This window comes from Engraulis encrasicolus, chromosome 11, assembly GCF_034702125.1.
Source record: "Engraulis encrasicolus isolate BLACKSEA-1 chromosome 11, IST_EnEncr_1.0, whole genome shotgun sequence".
NCBI classification, from domain to species: Eukaryota; Metazoa; Chordata; class Actinopteri; order Clupeiformes; family Engraulidae; genus Engraulis; species Engraulis encrasicolus.
In genome coordinates this window covers 23205843-23213342 of record NC_085867.1, presented here as the reverse complement: position 1 = coordinate 23213342, position 7500 = coordinate 23205843, and positions in this window count along the sequence as shown.

Here is a 7500-nt window from a genome sequence, read left to right as displayed (position 1 = left end):
GCATACGTTTAGCCTCCCCACATCTCTCATGAGCAGGACTGGACTGGCCATCTGGCATAGTGGGCATTTCCCGGTGAGTCCCGCACCCTGGTGGGCCCCTATTTTCAGAAATGTTTTTTTTTTCTTTTTAAATGGTTAAAAAAAATACATTTCTGAAAATAGGGGCCTGCAGGGGTGTGGGCCCACTGGTGAGTTAGTTCTGTGCCGCTAATTATGAGGGGCCCCATTAAGCCAAAAGTGCCTGGGCCCTATTTCTCCCCAGTCCATCTAATTATCAGGGGACCCCTTTAAGCCAAAAGTGCCCGGGCCCTATTTCTCCCCCAGTCCATCTAATTATGAGGGGGCCCCTTTAAGCCAAAAGTGCCTGGCCCCTATTTCTCCCCCAGTCCATCTAATTATGAGGGGGGCCCTTTAAGCCAAAAGTGCCTGGGCCCTATTTCTCCCCAGTCCATCTAATTATCAGGGGACCCCTTTAAGCCAAAAGTGCCCGGGCCCTATTTCTCCCCCAGTCCATCTAATTATGAGGGGGGCCCTTTAAGCCAAAAGTGCCTGGGCCCTGTTTCTCCCCCAGCCCAAATCTCTCATGAGTCACATCCACAGCCTTACATGATGAATGGCTGCCAATGCCACACTAAGCTCATTCTCACCAGTGATAAGCAACCTGGAGGATTCAGAGGCGACAATCCAGTGCCACATATTCCAAATTATTTTTTTATTTATTTATTACAAGGATAGCCCCTAGCCATCTCATTTCCAAGGGGGTCCTACTGACAGTACAGTACAATAACAGAAAAGAAAACAGACATTGAGTACAAACAGTAGACACAGACACACACTCACTCACTGACTTTGCTCTCCAAGCTCCAAATTACCTGGCCTTACCTGTGATGAGCAACCTGGAGGATTCAGAAGCGATAATCCATTGCCACGTATTCCAAATCGCCTTGCTTTACCTGTCCAATAAGGGTAACTGAACAGGTAAAATCAGGTAAGTTCAAGTATGTGGTTCTTGATTGCATCTTCTGAATCCAGGTTGCCCATCATTGGCGAGAGTCAGGGCAGATTTTTTTTTACAGGTGTGATGTAGTGGAAAAGCAAACGACAACAGAAAAGTCACACTGAGGAGTCGTGCTTTGATTTCATTGATTCTTCCACCACATTATTAGGACTAAGAGATAATGATTTTGAAGACAATTATTGTTAGCAATTGTGTTTTTGCTGTTCTTCCGACCGGGGACCCACCTTCTGAAATACATGCAGGTGTGATGCACAGCAGAATAATATGCATCACAGCAGACCTATGTGCACCAATGCACATTGGTGGTATGAAACCAAGAAGCTTTCTCTCTTTCACTCTTTCATTCTGCTGCTGTTCCTTTGCTCCCTCAGACATCACACCACCTCATCATCTCAGCATCCTCCCCAAAAAATGAAACTAGGCCACATCCCAGGCCACGGGGCAGAGTAACGAGGTCTACTTACAGCACAGTGTATGGTAAGCACTCCTCGCTCTCTCCCCGCCTCAATAAATAAATAAATTTCCTCTTTCTTCCCATCCTAAGCTTGTCTCTTGACATCTGTGTCTAATGCTCTGATAGCACAGTTTAGTGCTGATATGAGGCTAATGTCATAAATTGCTTTTTCCAACAGAACTTTATCTTCACCTGCGATCTAATGGCGGCAGCAAGTTTTGCATTTTTGATGAGGGGCTGAGAGAGACAGTTTTGAAGAGTTCCGGAACATCCATCTGTTCCGTTCTTAGAATGCTGATCATTCTAGAGATGAAGGAGCCCTTCAAGCCCATCAATCATCTGCCTTTAGGAGCTTTGTGAAGAACAATTATCTTGTTTCCACATCAGCTATTACATAATGGGAGATATATTTTTAAGATAACGGTAGTTTTTCCCTGCATCGCAAGGCGGTCTTTCTTGAGCTCAGCACCGAGATTCACATTCTTAGATTGTGACATCCTCCGTGTCACCATTTATGTAAGTCCTTTGTATAATTTTACACACACAAAGGCTGGTGTTTAAGTATACCGCTGTGTGAAAGGCTGGTGTTTAAGTATATCGCTGTGTGAAAGGCTGGTGTTTAAGTATATCGCTGTGTGAAAGGCTGGTGTTTAAGTATACCGCTGTGTGAAAGGCTGGTGTTTAAGTATATCGCTGTGTGGTCTAAAAATAAGTGATGGTTATCCCCACCCACTGTCTACCGTACTCTTCAGCACATCCTGGTTACACTGACGGGTCTCGTCCACCCACACTCTACAGGCATCCCGCTGCCTACACCACACACACACACTCTCTCTCACACTCTCTCTCTCTCTCTCTCTCTCTCTCTCTCTCTCTCTCTCTCTCTCTCTCTCTCTCTCTCTCTCTCTCCGAAACACACAGTACTATGCAGCAGAGAGATAGAGAACGAGAGAGAGAGAGAGACGGAAACACATACAGTACAAAACACATATAGTACAGTACATACATGCGTATATAGGCCCACACACACACACACACACACACACACACACACACACACACACACACACACACACACACACACACACACACACACACACACACACACACACACACACACACAAAAACACATACCAATAAAAACCCACCCACAATCCTGCACGTGCACGCACACACACTTGCACGCACACGCGCGAGCCCACACACACACACCAAGTCATTTGTTTTCCCTCTGTGACTCAGGGGACCCCGGAAGCATGCAGAGGAGAGGAGGAGGAGGAGGAAGAGGAAGAGAACGTAAAGGAGGGAGCATGCAGAGAAGAGGAGGAGGAGGAGTAGAGGATAGGAAAGGAGGAGGAGGAGAAGGAGGAGGAGGAGGAGGAAGAGAACGTAAAGGAGGGAGCATGCAGAGGAGAGGAGGAGGAGGAGTAGAGGATAGGAGAGGAGGAGGAGGAGTAGAGGATAGGAGAGGAGGAGGAGGAGGAGGAGTAGGAGGAAGAGAACGTAAAGGAGGGAGCAAGCAGAGGAGAGGAGGAGGAGGAGTAGAGGATAGGAGAGGAGGAGGAGGTGGAGGAGGAAGAGAACGTAAAGGAGGGAGCAAGCAGAGGAGGTGGAAAAGAATAAGGAGCAAGTAGAGGAGAGGTGGAGGAGGAGGAAATATAGGAGGAGTAGAGGAGAGGTGGAATAGGAAGAGAGCGTAAAGGAGAAGTAAGGGAAGAGAGAGGAGAGAAGAGGTAACTAAGGGAAGAGAAAGTAGAGAGGAAAAGAAAGAAGATGAGAGGCAGGAAAGATGAGGAGAAAGGAGAGGAGGAGGACTGCATGGTGGTGGGATTTGGAGAGGAGTTGGCAGATTAGGGGGAGAAAGGAGAGGAGGAGCCACGAACACCAATGTCGCTGTGGGGAGGAGAGGAGAGACCAGAGAGAGGGTGCTTTCAATAGCACCACCATGTCTCAGAGGTGTAGAGGAGAGGAGATGGCTCTTTCGGAAGCGGAGGAGAGGAGAGGGGAGGGGAGGAGGGGAGAGAGGAGAGGAGAGGAGAGGAGAGGAGGAGAGGAGGGGAGAGGAGAGGAGAGGAGAGGAGGGGAAAGCAGAGGATGAGATAGGAGAAGAGAGGAGAGAAGAGGGGGAGAGGAAGGCAGAGGAGGAGAGGAGATGAGCAGAGAGGATAGCAGAGGAGGGGAGAGGAGAGGAGCAAAGAGGAGAGGAGCAGAAAGGAGAGGAGGAGAGAGAAGAGGAGAGGAGAGAGGAGGAGAGAAGAGGAGAGGGGAATAGATGAGAGGAGAGGAGAGGAGATGAGATGAAAAGAGAGGAGAGGAGAGGAGAGGAGAGGACAGGACAGGAGAGGAGATGAAAAGAGAGGAGAGGAGGAGAATGGAGAGGAGAGGGGAGCGGAGGAGAGGAGAGGAGTGAAGAGAAGAGGAGGAGAGATGTGAAGAGAGTGGAGGAGAGAGTAGAGGAGAGGAGAGGAGAGGAGAGGAGAGGAGAGGAGAGAGAAGGAGAGGAGAGGAGAGGAGAGGGGTAGAGGAGAGGAGAGAAGAGGGGGAGAGGAGAGGAGAGAAGAGGGGGAGAGGAGAGGAGAGAAGAGGGGGAGAGGAGGAGAGAAGAGGGGGAGAGCAGATGAGAGAGGAGGAGAGGAGAAGGGAGGAGAGGAGAGGAGAGAGGAGGAGAGAAGAGGGGGAGAGCAGAGGAGAGGAGAGCGAGGAGAGCAGAAGAGAGGAGGAGAGAACAGAGGAGAGGAGAGGAGAGGAGAGGACAGGGGAGGAAAAGAGAGGAGAGGAGAGGACAGGAGAGGACATGTGAGGAGAGGAGAGGAGAGGGGAGGAAAAGAGAGGAGAGGAGAGGAGAGAAGAGGAGAGGAGAGAGGAAAAGAGAGGAGAGGAAAAGAGAGGAGAGGAAAAGAGAGGGGAGGAGGGGGCTCTTTCAGTAGCAGCAGCAGCAGGGGTATTTAAAGCACTGGCAAACAACACACAGATTATTGGGTACTTCTTTTCTTTTGTGTGTGTGTGTGTGTGTGTGTGTGTGTGTGTGTGTGTGTGTGTGTGTGTGTGTGTGTGTGTGTGTGCGCGTGTGTGTGTGTGTGCATGTGTGTGCATGCGTGTGCGTGTGTGCGTGTGTGTGTGTGTGTGTGTGTGTGTGTGTGTGTGTGTGTGTGTGTGTGTGTGTGTGTGTGTGTGTGTGTGTGCCTGCCTGTGAATCCTCTGGATTTTGTGTACCCTCTTCTCACCTCCTGCAGGCAGAGGGAGAGGAACACATGCTGTGTACGTGTTTTACGTATGTGTCCATGTGTGTGTGTGTCTGTGTGTCTGTGGGTGGTTGTTTATTTAAATGTGTGTGTGTATTGTGGTGCACAAAAAAATCCACTTGCTTTTTTTTCCTCTCTTTTCTCCTCCTGAAATTGATTGTTGGGTTTGAATTAGTCAAAGCTCATTGGCCACAGTGTCTCGAAAGAGAAGAGCCTCTCTCTTTATAAGCCTCAAGGGCACTCCACTCCACACGTCTGCCTTCCTCCCCTCCTCAGCCTCCACAGTCAAGTGCTATGACTGCACAGGGGCAATTCTAGGGTAAGTTGGGGCCCCAAGTGAAAATTCAAAAGAATGAAAAAATTGCCACTACTGTAGTTTTACATCTTAGCTGTTCTTCACCATCTACATATAGGCGTGGGGGCCCCAAGCAGCTGCCTGCCTAGCCTGGTGAAAAGATGCGCCTCTGCTGGACTGCAATCGGAGCTAGGCAGGTAATAACAGGTTGTCCTTAGACGATCATTTCAATCAGCTCCTTTCAGATGTGTCTGGAGATTTTAAAAAAAGAATTAATATTCCACTATTACTAAGTTCAATTACATAGGTACTTAAAAAATGTCTTGTGTGTCAGTGTCTTTATGTTTTCTTTGGCACATTGTGTCAGTGTGATTCTATGATGGGTTATCTGAGGTGGTTAAGGCATTGTCCTGTCCTGTCCTGTCCTCTCCTGTCTTTCTTCCTAATCTATAGAGGATGAATCTGAAACATGATGACCATGCAGCAATGAGACAGCAGAATAGCTGGATATGAGTTCCACGAGTGACCACCAGGGGGACCAGAGGACATGGAGCAGGGGCAACATGAACACACACACACACACACACATAGACAGACAGAGAGCGAGAGGAGGAGAGAAATGGTAAGATGAGGATAACAAGAAAAATGACAGAAATAAAAGACATGTGAATGCAGATACCCTGGTGTGAAAGGCAGAGCTGAATACAAACACAGCAGTCCGTTTTCCTATTCCACATCATTGACATTTTACAGTAGTACAACATGAGTGAGTATAACCAAACATCTTCTACTAGGGGAAGATGCATCAAATCCTGTCAAATGCAAATACCCCATGCTAAGGAGTGTGCTCAAGTTCGGTCTCCTAAGGGAGCGTTGTCCCCTCCCTCTTCTTCTCTTTGTGTGGCATTTGGTGGCGGCTTGAATAAGATGTGCCCTGCTACCAGCATCTACAGTGCAGCCAGCGCTAAGGCAACTCTATTTGTTGTCAACCTAAAGGCCCCCAAAGGTCCTCCTAACCCATGGATCCAGGAAAAGTACGAGCTTGATTTATCTTACTCTACTAGAAGATGTTTGGTATAACTACGTATGTGAGAGGCCTTATTCATCCAGATCATGGAGTCAAAACAATATGCAGTGTGTCCATCCCCCAGAGACTGTGTGCATGCATTGGTTATTATTGACCCATTGTGTCCTGGAGACACATATACGCTGCATTCAGGTTCTTGAGATTTGAGCTGTTTTATTAAAAATGTGGGTAAGTTAGAGCTGAATGAACACATTCTAAGGCAAAACGAGGGTCCTAGCCTTTAAATGTTACTCATTCCACGTTTGTATGTGCTTCGGAGGCTGAGATATTTAGGATTTAATATACAGAGGGCACCCATTTCCAAAAATGGTTTAGGACCAAATGGATTAAGTCCCATTCCTTTACACCAACCTCTGGTGTGTGCCTCTGCCTCTCTCCCGTCTCTCCCCTCTCCCCTCACTCATCTCTTCTCTCTCCCATCTCCTCTCCCTTCTCTCCCCTTCCTCTCCTCTCTCCCCTCTCCTCTCACTTCTCTCCACTTCCTCTCCTCTCCTCTCTCTTCTCTCCTCTCTCCTCCCCTCTCCTCTCTCTTCTCCTCTCCTCTCCCCCTCCTCTCCTCACCACTCATCTCTTCTCTCTCCCATCTCCTCTCTCGTCTCTCCCCTTCCTGTCCTCTGTGCCCTCTCCTTTCTCTTCTCTCTCCCATCTCCTCTCCTCTCACTTCTCTCCACTTCTTCTCCTCTCCTCTCCCCTTAACTCACCTCGGCTCTCTCTCCCCTCCTCTCTCTTCCCCTCTCCTCTCCTCTCACCTCTCTCCTCTCCCCTCTCTCTTCTCCTCTCCTCTCCTCTCTCCTCCCCTCTCCTCTCTCTTCTCCTCTCCTCTCCACTCTCTCCTCTCTCTCCCCTCCTCTCCCCCGTCCCCCTCTCCTTTCCCTCTTCTCTCTCCTCTCTCCCCTCTCCTCTCCCCTCACTCATCTCCTCTCCTCTCTTCCCTCTCCCGTCTTTCCCCTCTCCCCTCTCCTCTGTCCCCTCTCCTTGCTCTTCTCTCTCCCACCTCCTCTCCTCTCCTCTCCTCTCCCTTCCCTCCCCTTCCTCTCCTCTCCTCTCTCTCCTCTCCTCTCTTCTCAACTCCCCTCGGCTATCTCCTCTCCCCCACTCTCCTCTCTTCTCCTCTCCTCTCCTCTCTTCTCCTCTCCTCTCTTCTCCTCTCCTCTCTCCTCGTAGGGGAGGCTGCCGCTCCTCTCCTCCCCTCTCTCCTCTCTCCTCTCCCCTCCTCTCCTCCCCTCTCCTATCTCCCCTCTCCTCTCCTCTCCTCCTCTTTCCTTTCCTCTCCTCTCCTCTCCTCTCCTCCTCTCCTCCTCTATCTGCTCTCTCATCTCCTCTCTCCTCATCTCTGTCCCCTCTCCTCTCCCCTCCCCTCTCCTCTCCTCTCCTCTCCTCTCCTCTCCTCTCCTCTCCTCTCCT